A 14218-nucleotide genomic window follows, 5' to 3' on the forward strand; every position below is an offset into this window, starting at 1 on the left:
ATTCAGGACGGAGTCAGCAAGGAGCTACTTTGGACATGCTAAAAAAGATTTGGATAGATTGAAACCTGACAGGATGATTCGGATCCGAAGTACACCTACCTTCTGATAACCTTAGACAAGTGCTCGGCAGCGGCCATCATCGCGGCGGCGCTGCCGAGAGCGGCAATACGAGTAGGAGCAGGAGTAGCCGCACCGAAACCATCAGCACTACTCGTTCGCATTCCCCCAATGTCAACGCCACGCGAGGGAATTTGGAGTCTATCTAGGGATTTGGGGGAAATGGGAAAACGGTGGGGATAAGCTAACGGTTGGGAACTACTTATGGCACTAGGCACACTATTTATACATGTCATTTGTGTTAGGTATTACAACTTCACACACGATTTCCGCACCAAACCGTGTGACAAGAAAACGCAGGTGAGGCACGGTTCCAGTTACATAAATGTATGTGATGTACTACCATGTACAGTGATGTCGTGTAAACATCCGCTGTGCATATATCCGTCAAAAATAACAACTGCTCTGCAGATAGACATGGCGGCGGCGGCCTAGGCAGCGGCTACCGCAGAAGAGGTCAATCCTCGGTCGGTGGGCGGTGGCGGTGTCGTAGGAGGTCAATCCTCGGTCTGCGGTGGGAGATAGGAGGAGCTCAACCATCAAGATCGATGGCGGGATAGTGGAGGTCAAACTTCAGGCAGCAGTCGCACTAAGCTTTGCTCCTCGACCTTGCTGTCTCGGCATGCCGCCACAGCACGCTTCTCTGTCTGCTGGGTGGAGGTCATCGTGCGGCTAATTAATTAATATATTCTTTTCATGGGTTGCTTAATTAAGGTATTCAATTCCTAAGGGTAGTGATGTAGTACTCTGCGTGTAAATTGACTGGCCATTAATTTTAGCCATTGCACGTCTGGATAGCAATATGTAGCACCCTCAGTAATTATGAAAATAAAACCTTGTGATTTATGCATGCATCTTTGGGCATCAGTTAATCCGTGTATTAATGTTGTTGTTTTGTTTTTAATTTCCATTTTTGTGGTGCAGATGGAACGATCTGAATGGATGAAGAATTGGAGAAATGTAGATTTTATCAGTGGCATGACAAAGTTCATAAATTTGGCTGAAAGTACAAAGAGGAGAATTGATGATGCGGATTACATCCTGTGTCCATGTACTAATTGTGCCAATACAGAGTCACGTGAAGTTGCAGATGTCCAGTGGCACATAGTCTCTCGGGGATTCATGGATCGATATACACGTTGGACCAAACACGGTGAAGAGTAGGTCATGGATGAATATACCCAGGGTTGCGAGATGCCAAACCCCGATCAGTGTCACATGGATGTTTAATCTAACATCGGGGCAGAGGAATCAAGCTACCAATGGAACACCGGAAAGCCGAAAGGCCCACTGGAAAACCAAGACATCGACGCAAATGACGTCGATCTTGTTATGCTAGATTTTGCTATTACGGTTACAGATTTCAAGGGCCCAGAAAAGGATATGATTGGGTACAAGGATCTACAAACCATTGATGCGGACTCCAATAAAGAATTGCATCCAGGTTGCAAAAAATAATTCCAAGTTGAGTGCCACCCTGGCGCTTCTGAGATTTAAAGCAGCAAACGGTCTATCAAACAAGGGTTTCACAGAGATGTTAGGTCTTTTCAAAGAAACTAGCAGTGTGACCCGCGCATTTGCGCGGCTAGATCTGAATCTTTTATACCAAATAACACATAATATTTCCTTGCCACTCCACTTGTTCAAATGGATATCTTCTCATTCATACTTTATACTTATCATCGCACTAACATTAATCTTTAAATAATATTATACATTTAAATCTATAAGTGTGCAGCTTGTTCTTTTATTGGAACCTAGAGATCTCCTACCCACGTTATTGCTGGTTGTATTACCCGGCCTCCAGGGCTCTTCCCACTTGCACAATGTTATGTATCCCTTTATGCAGGTTCCTTGTTAGCTTATCTTACACTTGTTTCTTGTGTCGTCGGGCTGTCCAATCTAATGTTTTGTCATTTATCTGCATATACCATCTAATGTTTCTAAAGTTCTCTCTCTCTCTCTCTCTCTCTCTCTCTCTCTCTCTCTCTCTCTCTCTCTCTCTCTCTCTCTCTCTCTCTCATATGTTGATAGTCATCATTAATTGTTTTTGTTGCGCCTATGTTACTTTGGTTTTATCTTTACGCTTTAGCACAGCTAAAGTGTGTACTGAATACTTAACATGATTTGTCCAATACACAATTTTTGTTAAACAATTATCTGTCACTATCTTATATTCTTACCAGGCTATGCTTTACCCCGAATCGTCTCTCTTTCACTACCACCATAGCTTGTTCTCTCGTATTGTATTCATGCTATTTGCAACGACTCATAATTTTTCTCACAACTGAAAAAGGCTTATCGCATATCTGATGTGATATTTCTCTTGCAATCACGTGACTGTTATACACAAAACATCGCTTTACACCGCGTACAATACATTGTCCATAGATGTATGATATTTGAATGTTCTATCGATTCCTCTTACACGATGACTTTCATGCATTGAAACTGCTTCTCGTGCATGCAAATATTTTGTTTCTTCAAATCTGCCATACCTCGTCAGCAGCCACAAATGCAAGCATACTTTAGTTCATCGTCATCCAGCTGATGTGTACTTTCTTTCGTGTAATGTTTAACCCATTGGTGTTAATAATTTTTTTCGAGGAGGCGTGTCAATAATTGCATGCTAGGTTGGCAATAGTCATCAGTTGTTATTTTCTCACTACATGGTTAAGGACAGATGATGATCACAGAGATTTATATGTATGCAAACTCACACAACCAATGTCCTGGAACATCAGGTGTTCTTTGAATCTACAGCAATCCATAGATTGGTCTTCCTGCATGAAGAGAATTGACATCACTGTGGTAGCGATCCGTGTGCACCCTCTGGCCTTGGCCTTTTTTTTTAACATGGTTTGAATTTTGGGGCTCTTAGAAAATCGTGGTGACTCATATGATGTTTGCATATACTGACTATTATTTTTTGAGAAATGTTAGTTTGTTTTATTTTAGGGCATTCAATTTCTACTATTCGTTTTCTACTGTCATAAGAATATACTCCGTAATTGATAAATCATTCTCTTCACTCTTGATGTACCCTGTTGGATGTGTAAAATCCAATCTGCTAATTTATTTTCATTAACATCTCAATTTTAGGAAAATTCATCTTGGTGTGGATTTTATGATGACTTCGTACAGCTCGTGGCTCATGTGTGATGTGACATGTTCATTGTATGCCTATATGGGAGCACGTCTTTTTAATTAATGGATGGGCTTGCCATTTTTTCTAGATAATTATCTTATAGCAAGGGTGACCTTGCCATGTTTGTAGCGAATAGATTTTTGAGGCTTGTTTGTATCGACTTATGCATGCATATGCCGATCGTTTTTACATGCGGGCTGTGGTTTTGATTTCTTGCCGGGTACCTGCCAAGGTTATATCTGGTGTTAAAACAAATAATGTTTACCTTTACATTGGTTAAAAAAAATTATGTGTACGTGTCCTTTTCAAATCGACTCCATATACTTCCTTCCATCAGGAGCGTGCGTGTCTTTTTTTCAAATATCAATGGCCCAACTATTTTTGGTATAACCCTAAAAACAACTATTTTTAGTATATATGTGGACGATCTGATGGCTTGTTTTTTTTTTTTGGACGGGTACAATCTGATGACCTGTTTGTCTTTCGATGCTTTGTCTTTCTACCTAATGCATAGGTAGAGTCCAATAGCTATGCGTGCATGTCCGGGTGGAAATAAGATTTCTAATTAAGTAGCAACTCCTGTAGAGTCCGATTGGTATGTGTTTATACCTTTTTTTTCCACCGGATGCTATGTGTTTCTACCCAATGGTTGCATGCGTGACTTGTTGTTAAAAGGGTGTATACGTGACATGTTAGCAATAGTTGTACATGTAAAACATTGTGCGTAACTTTTAGATCTTTAAATCCTAGCCATGATAATTGAGATCGACGGATAAAATATTTTTAGCTTATGTGGATGAACGCGATGGCTTATTTGCAGGGCCGTCCAAGGGCCTGTGCGAGCTGTGCGCTCGCACAGGGCCCCCAAAATCCTGGGGTCCCCAACTAGGGTCCATATACATATATGTAGTCTGAAAAAATAATCAGTTTTAGGCCTTCTTGGGCCTGGTCCGGTCAAGTCTCAGCGATACGCTTTCCCGTCGCGTGGATTGATCGATCGTAGATGAAACGACAGCCCCAATGCAGTACGTTCCGTAACTTCCGCTTCCTATTCCCTGCCTGATCGCTAGGCTTTCCATCTCCCCATCGCTTCCGACTGAATCGGCGGCTCGGTGGCGATCGCGTTGCAACCTTGCAGGTTCAGCGAGGCGACGGGCAAGAAGCGGATTACTTTCTAGCGCTGGACGCCGTCGCGCCGGCGGCCGGCCGACACTGCCGCGGTACCGCCCAACAGGAACAGAAGACCAACCGGTGTGGTGCCCTCCCTGCTCCCTACGCTCTCCCCTTTTCTCTAATTTTGATACAAATTGCAGAGTTGTGTTAATATGTTTGGGAACGATTTTTTGTGCAGTCCTTCAAGTTCAGAAGTAGTCACAGATTCGAGAATTTCAGTAGTTGCTCGTACTATCGTCCAAGTACAAAATCAAGGTTCTATCTGATTGTAAGTTTTTTGAACTACCTATACATGTCACAAGCCTATATTTCATGTGAGCTCATCAGGTCAAATAAATTGAAAGAGTATATATTTCATTGAAATAGTAATAATCATGCATTCTAGTTCTGGAAGAAAGTATGATTCTGGTGCCTTCAAGCGTAAGAAGAAACAAAAATTAGAAAAAGATGCTGAAATTCAAAGGGGTGCTCTTGATAAATATGCTGTGATAGTACCCCAAAATAATTCTGAAAATCATACTCCAGATGGTAATATTGATGATGGTCACGATGATAATGCAGTAGAGGTTGAGGTTGTCACTGCAAAAATTCATGAAGGTGATCATGGTCTTGCTGATAATGCGCAAGAGGTTGAGGTTGCCGCTACAGAAATTGATGAAGGTAATGATGTCAATATTTTAGATGAAGATCATGATCCTAATATTTTGGATGACATGAATAATTCCGTTCAGCCTGATATATTTGATCCTAGAAATTGGGATGGACTTGATCCAAAAAAGATTGATATCTTGCTGCAAAAGGGTCCTAAAAGAGAAGATATTGAGTATGGTCCTTATGACAAGTTCTCTAGAAGGTTTTCTGCATTATCATTTAGTAGAATTCTCCCAAATGGAGAAAAGTTTGACAGAGAGTGGCTTGTGTACAACAGCGGCCTCGATAAAGCATTTTGTTTTTGTTGCAAATTATTAAAAAGGGGGCATGTGAGAGGACAGCTAGCAAATGAGGGTTTAAGTGACTGGATTCATCTTGGGGCTAGACTAGAAGAGCATGAATCAAGTAGAGAGCATATCACAAATATGACTGCATGGTATGACTTCCGTCTCAGGATGCAGAAGAATCAAACAATTGATAAAGTTGCTCAGCGAGAACTTGAAAAGGATAAGGAGCATTGGAGAAAAGTTTTGCTCAGGATTTTATTGATTGTAAAATTTCTTGGAGAACATAATATAGCATTTCGTGGCAGCAATAGCAAGTTGTACCAAGAGAGGAACGGGAATTTCCTAGGACTGATTGAAATGTTGGCTGAATTTGACCCAGTTATCAAAGAGCATGTTGACCGCATCACCAATGAAAAAATTCGTGATCACTACCTTGGCCCTTCTATACAGAATGAGTTAATAAACATGCTCGCTACTGCCATCAGGTCAAGAATCATTGAAAAGGTAAAGGAAGCAAAATATTTCTCAGTTATTCTTGATTGTACTCCTGATGCAAGCCACCAAGAACAAATGTCTTTGATAATTAGGTATGTAGATACATCTTCTACTTCTGTTTGCATCGAAGAATCTTTCTTAGGCTTTTTGGAGGTGAATGATACCACTGAGCAAGGTTTGTTTAATGTTCTAGAAGAGGAGTTGAATAATCTTAGCCTTGATGTGGACAATGTGAGAGGACAGGGTTATGATAATGGGTCAAATATGAAAGGAAACAATAAAGGGGTACAAAAGAAATTTCTGGACAAATATCCAAGGGCATTTTATTCAGCTTGTGGTTGTCATAGTCTAAATCTGGCACTATGCGATATGGCGAAGTCTTGCCGTAAAGCAACAGACTTCTTTGGAATTATACAACGCATCTATAGAATATTTGCTATTTCGACTAAACGATGGCAAATTCTCAAAGATAACTTAAAGAAGTTGACTGTCAAGTCATTGTCATCTACTCGTTGGGAGAGTCATGTTGAGAGTGTTAAGGCTATACGGATTCAAATACCAGAAATAAGGGAGGCTTTACTACAAGTGGCTGAAACTGATATGGATCCATTGACAAGTAGTGAAGCACAATCATTGGCAGAAAATGAACTTGGCGGTTTTGAATTTTAGTGTCAATAATTATCTGGTATGATATATTATCCGCTGTTAATTTGGTCAGCAAGCAGCTACAATCAAAGGACACGCTTATTGATATTGCAATTGAGTCTATACAGGGTCTGCTTTCCTTTTTCAAGAAGTATAGAGAAAGTGGCTTTTCAAAAGCATTGGAAGATGCAAAAGAAATTGCACTTGAGATGGATATTCATCAAGAGTTCCGCACCAAGCGGAAAATCAGAAGAAGAAGACAATTCGATGAGGGTGCAGATGATGCATCTATTGCTTCACAATCTGCAGAGGAGTCATTTAGGGTCAATTATTTTCTGCAAGTGGTCGATCAAGCTATAGTTTCACTTACCAGGAGGTTTGAGCAATATCAGGGGTATGAAAAAACTTTTGGTTTCTTATTTACTTCAGATAGGCTGCGATCTATGGATGATAAGAGTTTGCTGGCTGCTTGTGTTAATCTTGAGGATGCACTTAAGAGTGGAGAACACAAAGACATTGATGGAGCTGAATTTTTTTACGAGTTAATTTTCATCCAGGATTTAGTTAAGAAATCTATGGGCCCAGTTGATATTCTTGAGATTCTGATGAAGCGCCCCTTCTATCCTAATGCTATTATTGCCTACAGGATTTTGTTAACCATTCCTGTAACTGTTGCAACTGCGGAAAGGAGCTTCTATAAACTCAAGTTGTTGAAATCATATTTGTGTTCAACTATGACACAAGAAAGACTCAATGGTTTGGCGACAATAGCACTTGAAAATGATGTCTTGGAGAAGATTAATTATGAAGATGTAATTGAAGATTTCATTTCAAGAAACACAAGACGGATGGCACATTTCAATAGAGAATGAGGTCAGTTTATTGGTTTTAGTATTTCGCATTCATACTTCAGAATATTCTAAGCATTGTATGAAATAATATAAATTTTAATTACATAATTAGGTGGTTATGCTTGCGTAATTGTATACTTTTTAAAATTTAGGGCCCCATTTTTCTTTTCGCACCGGGCCCCCGAATTCCTGGAGACGGCCCTGCTTATTTGACTTCTGTTTTATGTATATAATAGATAAATTCTTTCGGGAGATAATGTGCTTGAGGAAGTCCTGGATTAAGGGGTCCTCGGACAGCCGGACTATATACTTTAGTCGGACTGTTGGACTATGAAGATACAAGATAGAAGACTTCGCCCCGTGCTCGGGTGGGACTCTCCTTTGCGTGGAAGGCAAGCTTGGCGATTCGGATATGTAGATTCCCTTCTCTGTAACCGACTCTGTGTAACCCTAGCCCCCTCCGTGTCTATATAAACCAGAGGATTTAGTCCGTAGGATGAGAGCCACAATCATAATCATAGGCAAGCTTCTAAGGTTAGCCTCTACGATCTCGTGGTAGATCAACTCTTATAATACTCATATCATGAAGATCAATCAAGAAGGAAGTAGGGTATTACCTCCATAGAGAGGGCCCGAACCTGGGTAAACATCGTGTCCCCCGCCTTGTGTTACCATTAGCCTTATACGCACAGTTCGGGACCCCCTACCCGAGATCCGCCGGTTTTGACACCAACGTTGGTGCTTTCATTGAGAGTTCCACTATTTCATCACCATAAGGCTTGATGGCTCCTTCAATCATCTACAACGACGCGATACAGGGTGAGATTTTTCTCCCCGGACAGATCTTCGTATTCGGCAGCTTCGCACTATGGGCCAACTCACTTGGCCATCTGGAGCAGATCGACAGCTACGCCCCTGGCCATCAGGTCAGGTTTGGAAGCTTGAACTACACCGCCGACATCCGGGGAGACTTGAACTTCGACCGATTCAAACCCATGACAGCCGCACCCTGTAGCCACAATGAATATGACTTAAATCTGTCATCGGACTATGCTTAGGAGACAGCACATGTAACTATCCTGGCCCTAGATCCAGAACAGATCGTGCCGTTCGAGGACGGGGGGCTGGACCCCGCCACGGAAGCTGCATACTCAACGACGCTTGAGCCGAACACAGATCTAACCTCTGACGAGGCTTGTGTCATCGGACCCTCGGACTCATCTCCGGATATAGGTTACGAACCGCATGTGTCCTCACCCATCGATTCTAATTGGGCGCCGACCTCGGAGTCTACCTCCGCGGACATCTTCCGACACTCACCCTTGGGTGATGTGTTGAACTCTCTAAAATCTCTCTCCTTGTCAGGAGATTTTTTGGCCGAACTACGTCCGGCTTGAGTGGGAAGCGGACGACGAAGAACTTTGTTGCCCACCCACAACCCACTTGATAGCCATTGTCAACGAATTGACTGACATGCTTGACTTCGACTCCGAAGACATCGACAGTATGGACGACGATGCAGGAGAAGAACAGGAACCACCACCCACAGGGTGCTGGACAGCCACCTCATCATATGACATTTACATGGTGGATACCCCCAAAGAAGACAATGGGGAGGACAAAAAGGATACAAGTGAGGATAAACCTCCTGAGAAGCAGCCGAAGCACCGACGTCAGCGGCGCCGCTCTAAATCACGCCATGGTAAAAACAGCGATACCGGCACAGGAGACAATAGAACTCCGGACGATGCCCAAGATGAAGACGATCCCGCCCAGCCAAGCTTTCAATAGGCCAGGCGGGAGGACGGGCGAGCTAGCCCTGATGAACAGGCCACGAATGAAGACTCGGAAGACAGCAATTACATGCCCCTCTCCGAGGATGAGGTGAGCCTCGGCTACGACGAATTTACCGTACCTGAGGATCCCGCCAAGCAGGAGCGCTTCAAGCGCCGGCTTATAGCCACTTCGAAGAGCCTAAAGAACAAGCAGCAGCAGCTTCAAGCTGATCAAGATTTGCTGACTGATAGATGGACCAAGGTCCTGGCAGACGAGGAATACAGACTCGAACGCCCAAATAAAAGTTACCCGAAGCGCAAGTTGTTACCTCAATCCGATGACGAGGCCTTGGAACCAGCACTACCAGCTGACCGACCGCCATCCGGCCGAGACAAAACGGAATCTCAGCCCTCATTACCTCGCCGAACAATAGAAACACAAAGGCTCAAGGATACACACATGACCTGCAATATGACTTGGAAAACAAAGCAGGACAGCCCAGATCGACCTTCGGGTCGCGGCGGCGTGCCCCAACGCGCGACGATGACCGTCACGCCGGATACACTACATACAAATCTGTCCGAGCCGAATACAGCAGACCAGCTCCATCCAAACTACGTCGCAAAGTAGCCTGGCATAGAGGTGCCACACACCCCCTATTCTTCACTGACGAAGTAATGGAACATGAATTCCCAGAAGGGTTTAAACCCGTAACATCGAACCGTATGATGGGACAACAGATCCCGCGGTATGCATCGAAGACTTTCTTCACCACATTCATATGTCCCGCGGCAATGATCTCCATGCCATCAAGTATCTCCCGCTAAAACTCAAGGGACCAGCTCGGCACTGGTTGAACAGTCTGCCCGAAAATTCCATTGGTAGTTGGGAGAACCTAGAAGAAGCATTCCTTGACAACTTTCAGGGCACTTATGTACGACCCCCGGACGCTGATGACTTAAGTCATATAACACAACAGCCCGGACAGTCGGCCAGGAAATTCTGGACTCGATTCTTAACTAAAAAGAACCAAATCATCGATTGTCCAGATGCCGAAGCCCTAGCTGCCTTCAAGCATAACACCCGTGACGAGTGGCTCGCCCGACACCTTGGCCAAGAGAAGCCGAAGTCCATGGAAGCCCTTACGACGCTTATGACCCGCTTTTGTGCAGGCGAGGACAGCCGGCTAGCTCGTAGCCATAACACCTCAAGTAAACTAGGCAGTTCTGAAGCCAGAGATAACAACGGAAAGTCCCAACGCAACAGACACAAGCGTGAAAATAATGGCAACAATGCCGAAAACACGGCAGTCAACGCCGGATTCAGTGGCTCCAAGTCCAGTCAGCGGAAGAAGCCATTTAAGAGAAACAATCTGGACCCGTCCATCTTGGACCGCATACTCGATCGTCCATGCCAAATCCACGGCACCCTAGATAAACTGGCCAACCATACCAATAGAGAATGCTGGGTCTTCAAACAGGCCGGTGATACGTCCATTTTGCATCATGCTTTTATATCAATATTTATTGCATTATGGACTCTTAGTATACGTTAAGTCACAGTACTTATGGCTATTCTCTCTTGTTTTACAAGGTTTACATGAAGAGGGATAATGCCGGCAGTTGGGATTCTGGGCTGGAAAATGAGCAAATATTAGATACCTATTCTGCACAGCTCCAAAAGTCTTGAAACTCCATGAAATTCATTTTTGGAATTAATAAAAAATATTGGCGAAGGAATCAGCGTCAGGGGGCCCACACCCTGTTCACGAGGGTGGGGGGCGCGCCCACCCCCCTAGGGCGCGCCCCCTGCCTCGTGGGCCCCCTGACAGGCCTCCGGTACCCATCTTCTACTATATGTCTTCTACCCTGGAAAAAATCATAAGCAAGCTTACATGAAGAAACTCCACCGCCACGAGGCGGAACCTTGGCGGAACCAATCTAGGGCTTCGGTGGAGCTGTTCTGCCGGGGAAACTTTCCTTCGAGAGGGGGAAATCATCACCATCGTCATCACCAACGATCCTCTCATCGGGAGGGGGTCAATCTCCATCAACATCTTCACCAGCACTATCTCCTCTCAAACCCTAGTTCATCTCTTGTATCCAATCTTTGTACCAAAACCTCAGATTGGTACCTGTGGGTTGCTAGTAGTGTTGATTACTCCTTGTAGTTGATGCTAGTTGGTTTATTTGGTGGAAGATCATATGTTCAGATCCTTAATGCATATCAATACCCCTCTGATTATGAACATGAAAATGATTTGTGAGTAGTACGTTTGTTCCTGAGGACATGGGATAAGTCTTTCTATAAGTAGTCATGTGAATTTGGTATTCGTTCGATATTTTGATAAGATGTATGTTGTCTATCCTCTAGTGGTGTTATGTGAACGTCGACTACATGACACTTCACCATTGTTTGGGCCTAGATAAGGCATTGGGAAGTAATAAGTAGATGATGGGTTGTTAGAGTGACAGAAGCTTAAATCGTAGTTTATGCGTTGCTTCGTAAGGGGCTGATTTGGATCCACATGTTTCATGCTATGGTTAGGTTTACCTTAATACTTCTTTTGTAGTTGCGGATGCTTGCAATAGGGGTTAATCATAAGTGGGATGCTTGTCCAAGAAAGGGAAGTACCCAAGCACCGGTCCACCCACATATCAAATTATCAAAGTAACGAACTCGAATCATATGAGAGTTATGAAAACTAGCTTGACGATAATTCCCATGTGTCCTCGAGAGCGCTTTTCTCATATAAGAACTTGTCCAGGCTTGTCCTTTGCTACAAAAAGGATTGGGCCACCTTTCTGCACCTTATTTACTTTCATTGCTTGTTACTCGTTACAAATTATCTTATCACAAAACTGTCTCTTACCTACAATTGCAGTGCTCGCAGAGAATACCTTACTGAAAACCGCTTGTCATTTCCTTCTACTCCTCGTTGGGTTCGACACTCTTACTTGTCAAAAGGACTACGATAGATCCCCTACACTTGTGGGTTATCAAGACTCTTTTCTCGCGCCGTTGCCGGGGAGTGAAGCGCCTTTGGTAAGTGGAACCTGGTAAGGAAAAACTTATATAGTGTGCTGAAATTTACTGTCACCTGTTACTATGGAAACTAATCCTTTGAGGGGCTTGTTCGGGGTATCTTCACCCCAACCAGTAGAGCAAACAATTGCTCCTCAACCTACTGAACCTACTGAAAATGTTTACTTTGAAATTCCTTCAGGTATGGTAGAGAAACTACTAGCTAATCCTTTTACAGGACATGGAACATTACATCCCGACTTGCACCTAATCTATGTAGATGAAGTTTGTGGATTATTTAAGCTTGCAGGTATGCCTGAGGACGTTATCAAGAAGAAGGTTTTCCCTTTTTCTTTGAAGGGAGATGCATTGACATGGTATAGGCTATGTGACTATATGGGATCCTAGAACTATAAACGATTGAAATTGGAATTTCACCAAAAGTTCTATCCTATGCATCTTGTTCATCGTGATCGTAATTATATATATATAATTCTTGGCCTCGCGAAGGAGAAAGCATCGCTCAAGCTTGGGGAGGCTTAAGTCAATGTTATATTCATGCCCCAATCATGAGCTCTCAAGAGAAATGATTATTCGAAATTTTTAGGCTCGGCTTTCTCTCAACAATCGCACCATGCTTGATATTTCTTGTGCTGGGTCTTTTATGATGAAGACTATTGAATTCAAGTGGGATTTATTGGGAAGAATTAAACGCAACACTGAAGATTGGGATTCCGACGATGGTAAGAAGTCAGGTATGACCCCTAAGTTTGATTGTGTTAAATCTTTTATGGATACTGATGCTTTTCGTGGATTTAGCACTAAATATGGACTTGACTCTGAAATAGTAGCTTCTTTCTGTGAATCATTTGCTACTTATGTTGATCTCCCTAAAGAGAAGTGGTTTAAATATAATCCTCCCACTAAATTAAAAGTCGTTGCACCTATTAAAGTTGAAGAAAATACCATCACTTATAATGATCCTATTGTCCCTACTACTTATACTGAGGAACCTCCTTTCCCTTTTAGGATAAAGGATCATGCTAAAACTTCAATTGTGGTTCGTAAGAGTAATACTAAAACACCTACACCACCTGAGCAAATTCAAGTTGAACCTAATAATGCTGTGGTTAAAGATCTCTTGGCTGATAATATCGATGGGCTTGTTATTTATTTCTGTGATGAAGCTGCTAGAATTGCTAAACCTGATGCTAAGTAACATAGACCTATTATAGGCATGCCCGTAATTTCTGTTAAAAAAGGAGATCATTGTTATCATGGCTTATGTGATATGGGTGCTAGTACTAGTGCAATACCAATTTCGTTATATCAAGAAATTATGCATGATGTTGCACCCGCTGAGATAGAAGATATTGATGTTACAATTAAGCTTGCTAATAGAGATACTATTTCACCAATTGGGATTGTTAGAGATGTTGAAGTCTTGTGTGGGAAAGTTAAATATCCTGTTGATTTTCTTGTTCTTGGTTCCCCACAAGATGACTTTTGTCCCATTATATTTGGTAGACCCTTCTTGAATACTGTTAATGCTAGAATTGATTGCAAAAAGGATGTTGTCACGATTGGCTTGGATGATATGATTCATGAGTTTAATTTTGCTAAATTTCGTAGACAACCACATGATAAAGAACTGTCTAGTAAGGATGAAATTATTGGTCTTGCTTCTATTGTTGTACCTCCAACTGATCCTTTAGAACAATATTTGCTAGACCATGAAAATGATATGTTTATGAATGAAAGAAGGGAAATAGATGAAGTATTCTTTAAACAGGGTCCTATTTTGAAACACAACTTACATGTTGATATCCTAGGGGATCTTCCGTTACCCAAGGGTGATCCCGTGTTTGAACTTAAACCATTACCTGATACTCTTAAATATGCTTATCTTGATGAAAAGAAGATATATAATGTTATTATTAGTGCTAACCTTTCAGAGCAGGAAGAGAAAAGATTATTGAAAACTCTGAAGATCACCGTGCTGCTATTGGGTATACTCTTGATGATCTTAAGGGCATTAGTCCCACTCTATG

At 42.5% G+C, this 14218-nt stretch overlaps 1 pseudogene; it reads left to right on the top strand.

Moving 5' to 3' along the window:
• Positions 1–4812: 4812 nt before the first annotated feature.
• LOC119320610 lies at positions 4813–7388 on the top strand (annotated as a pseudogene).
• The last annotated feature ends 6830 nt before the right edge of the window (positions 7389–14218 follow it).

Source organism: Triticum dicoccoides, chromosome 6B (genome assembly GCF_002162155.2).
Source record: "Triticum dicoccoides isolate Atlit2015 ecotype Zavitan chromosome 6B, WEW_v2.0, whole genome shotgun sequence".
In the NCBI taxonomy this organism is placed as follows: Eukaryota; Viridiplantae; Streptophyta; class Magnoliopsida; order Poales; family Poaceae; genus Triticum; species Triticum dicoccoides.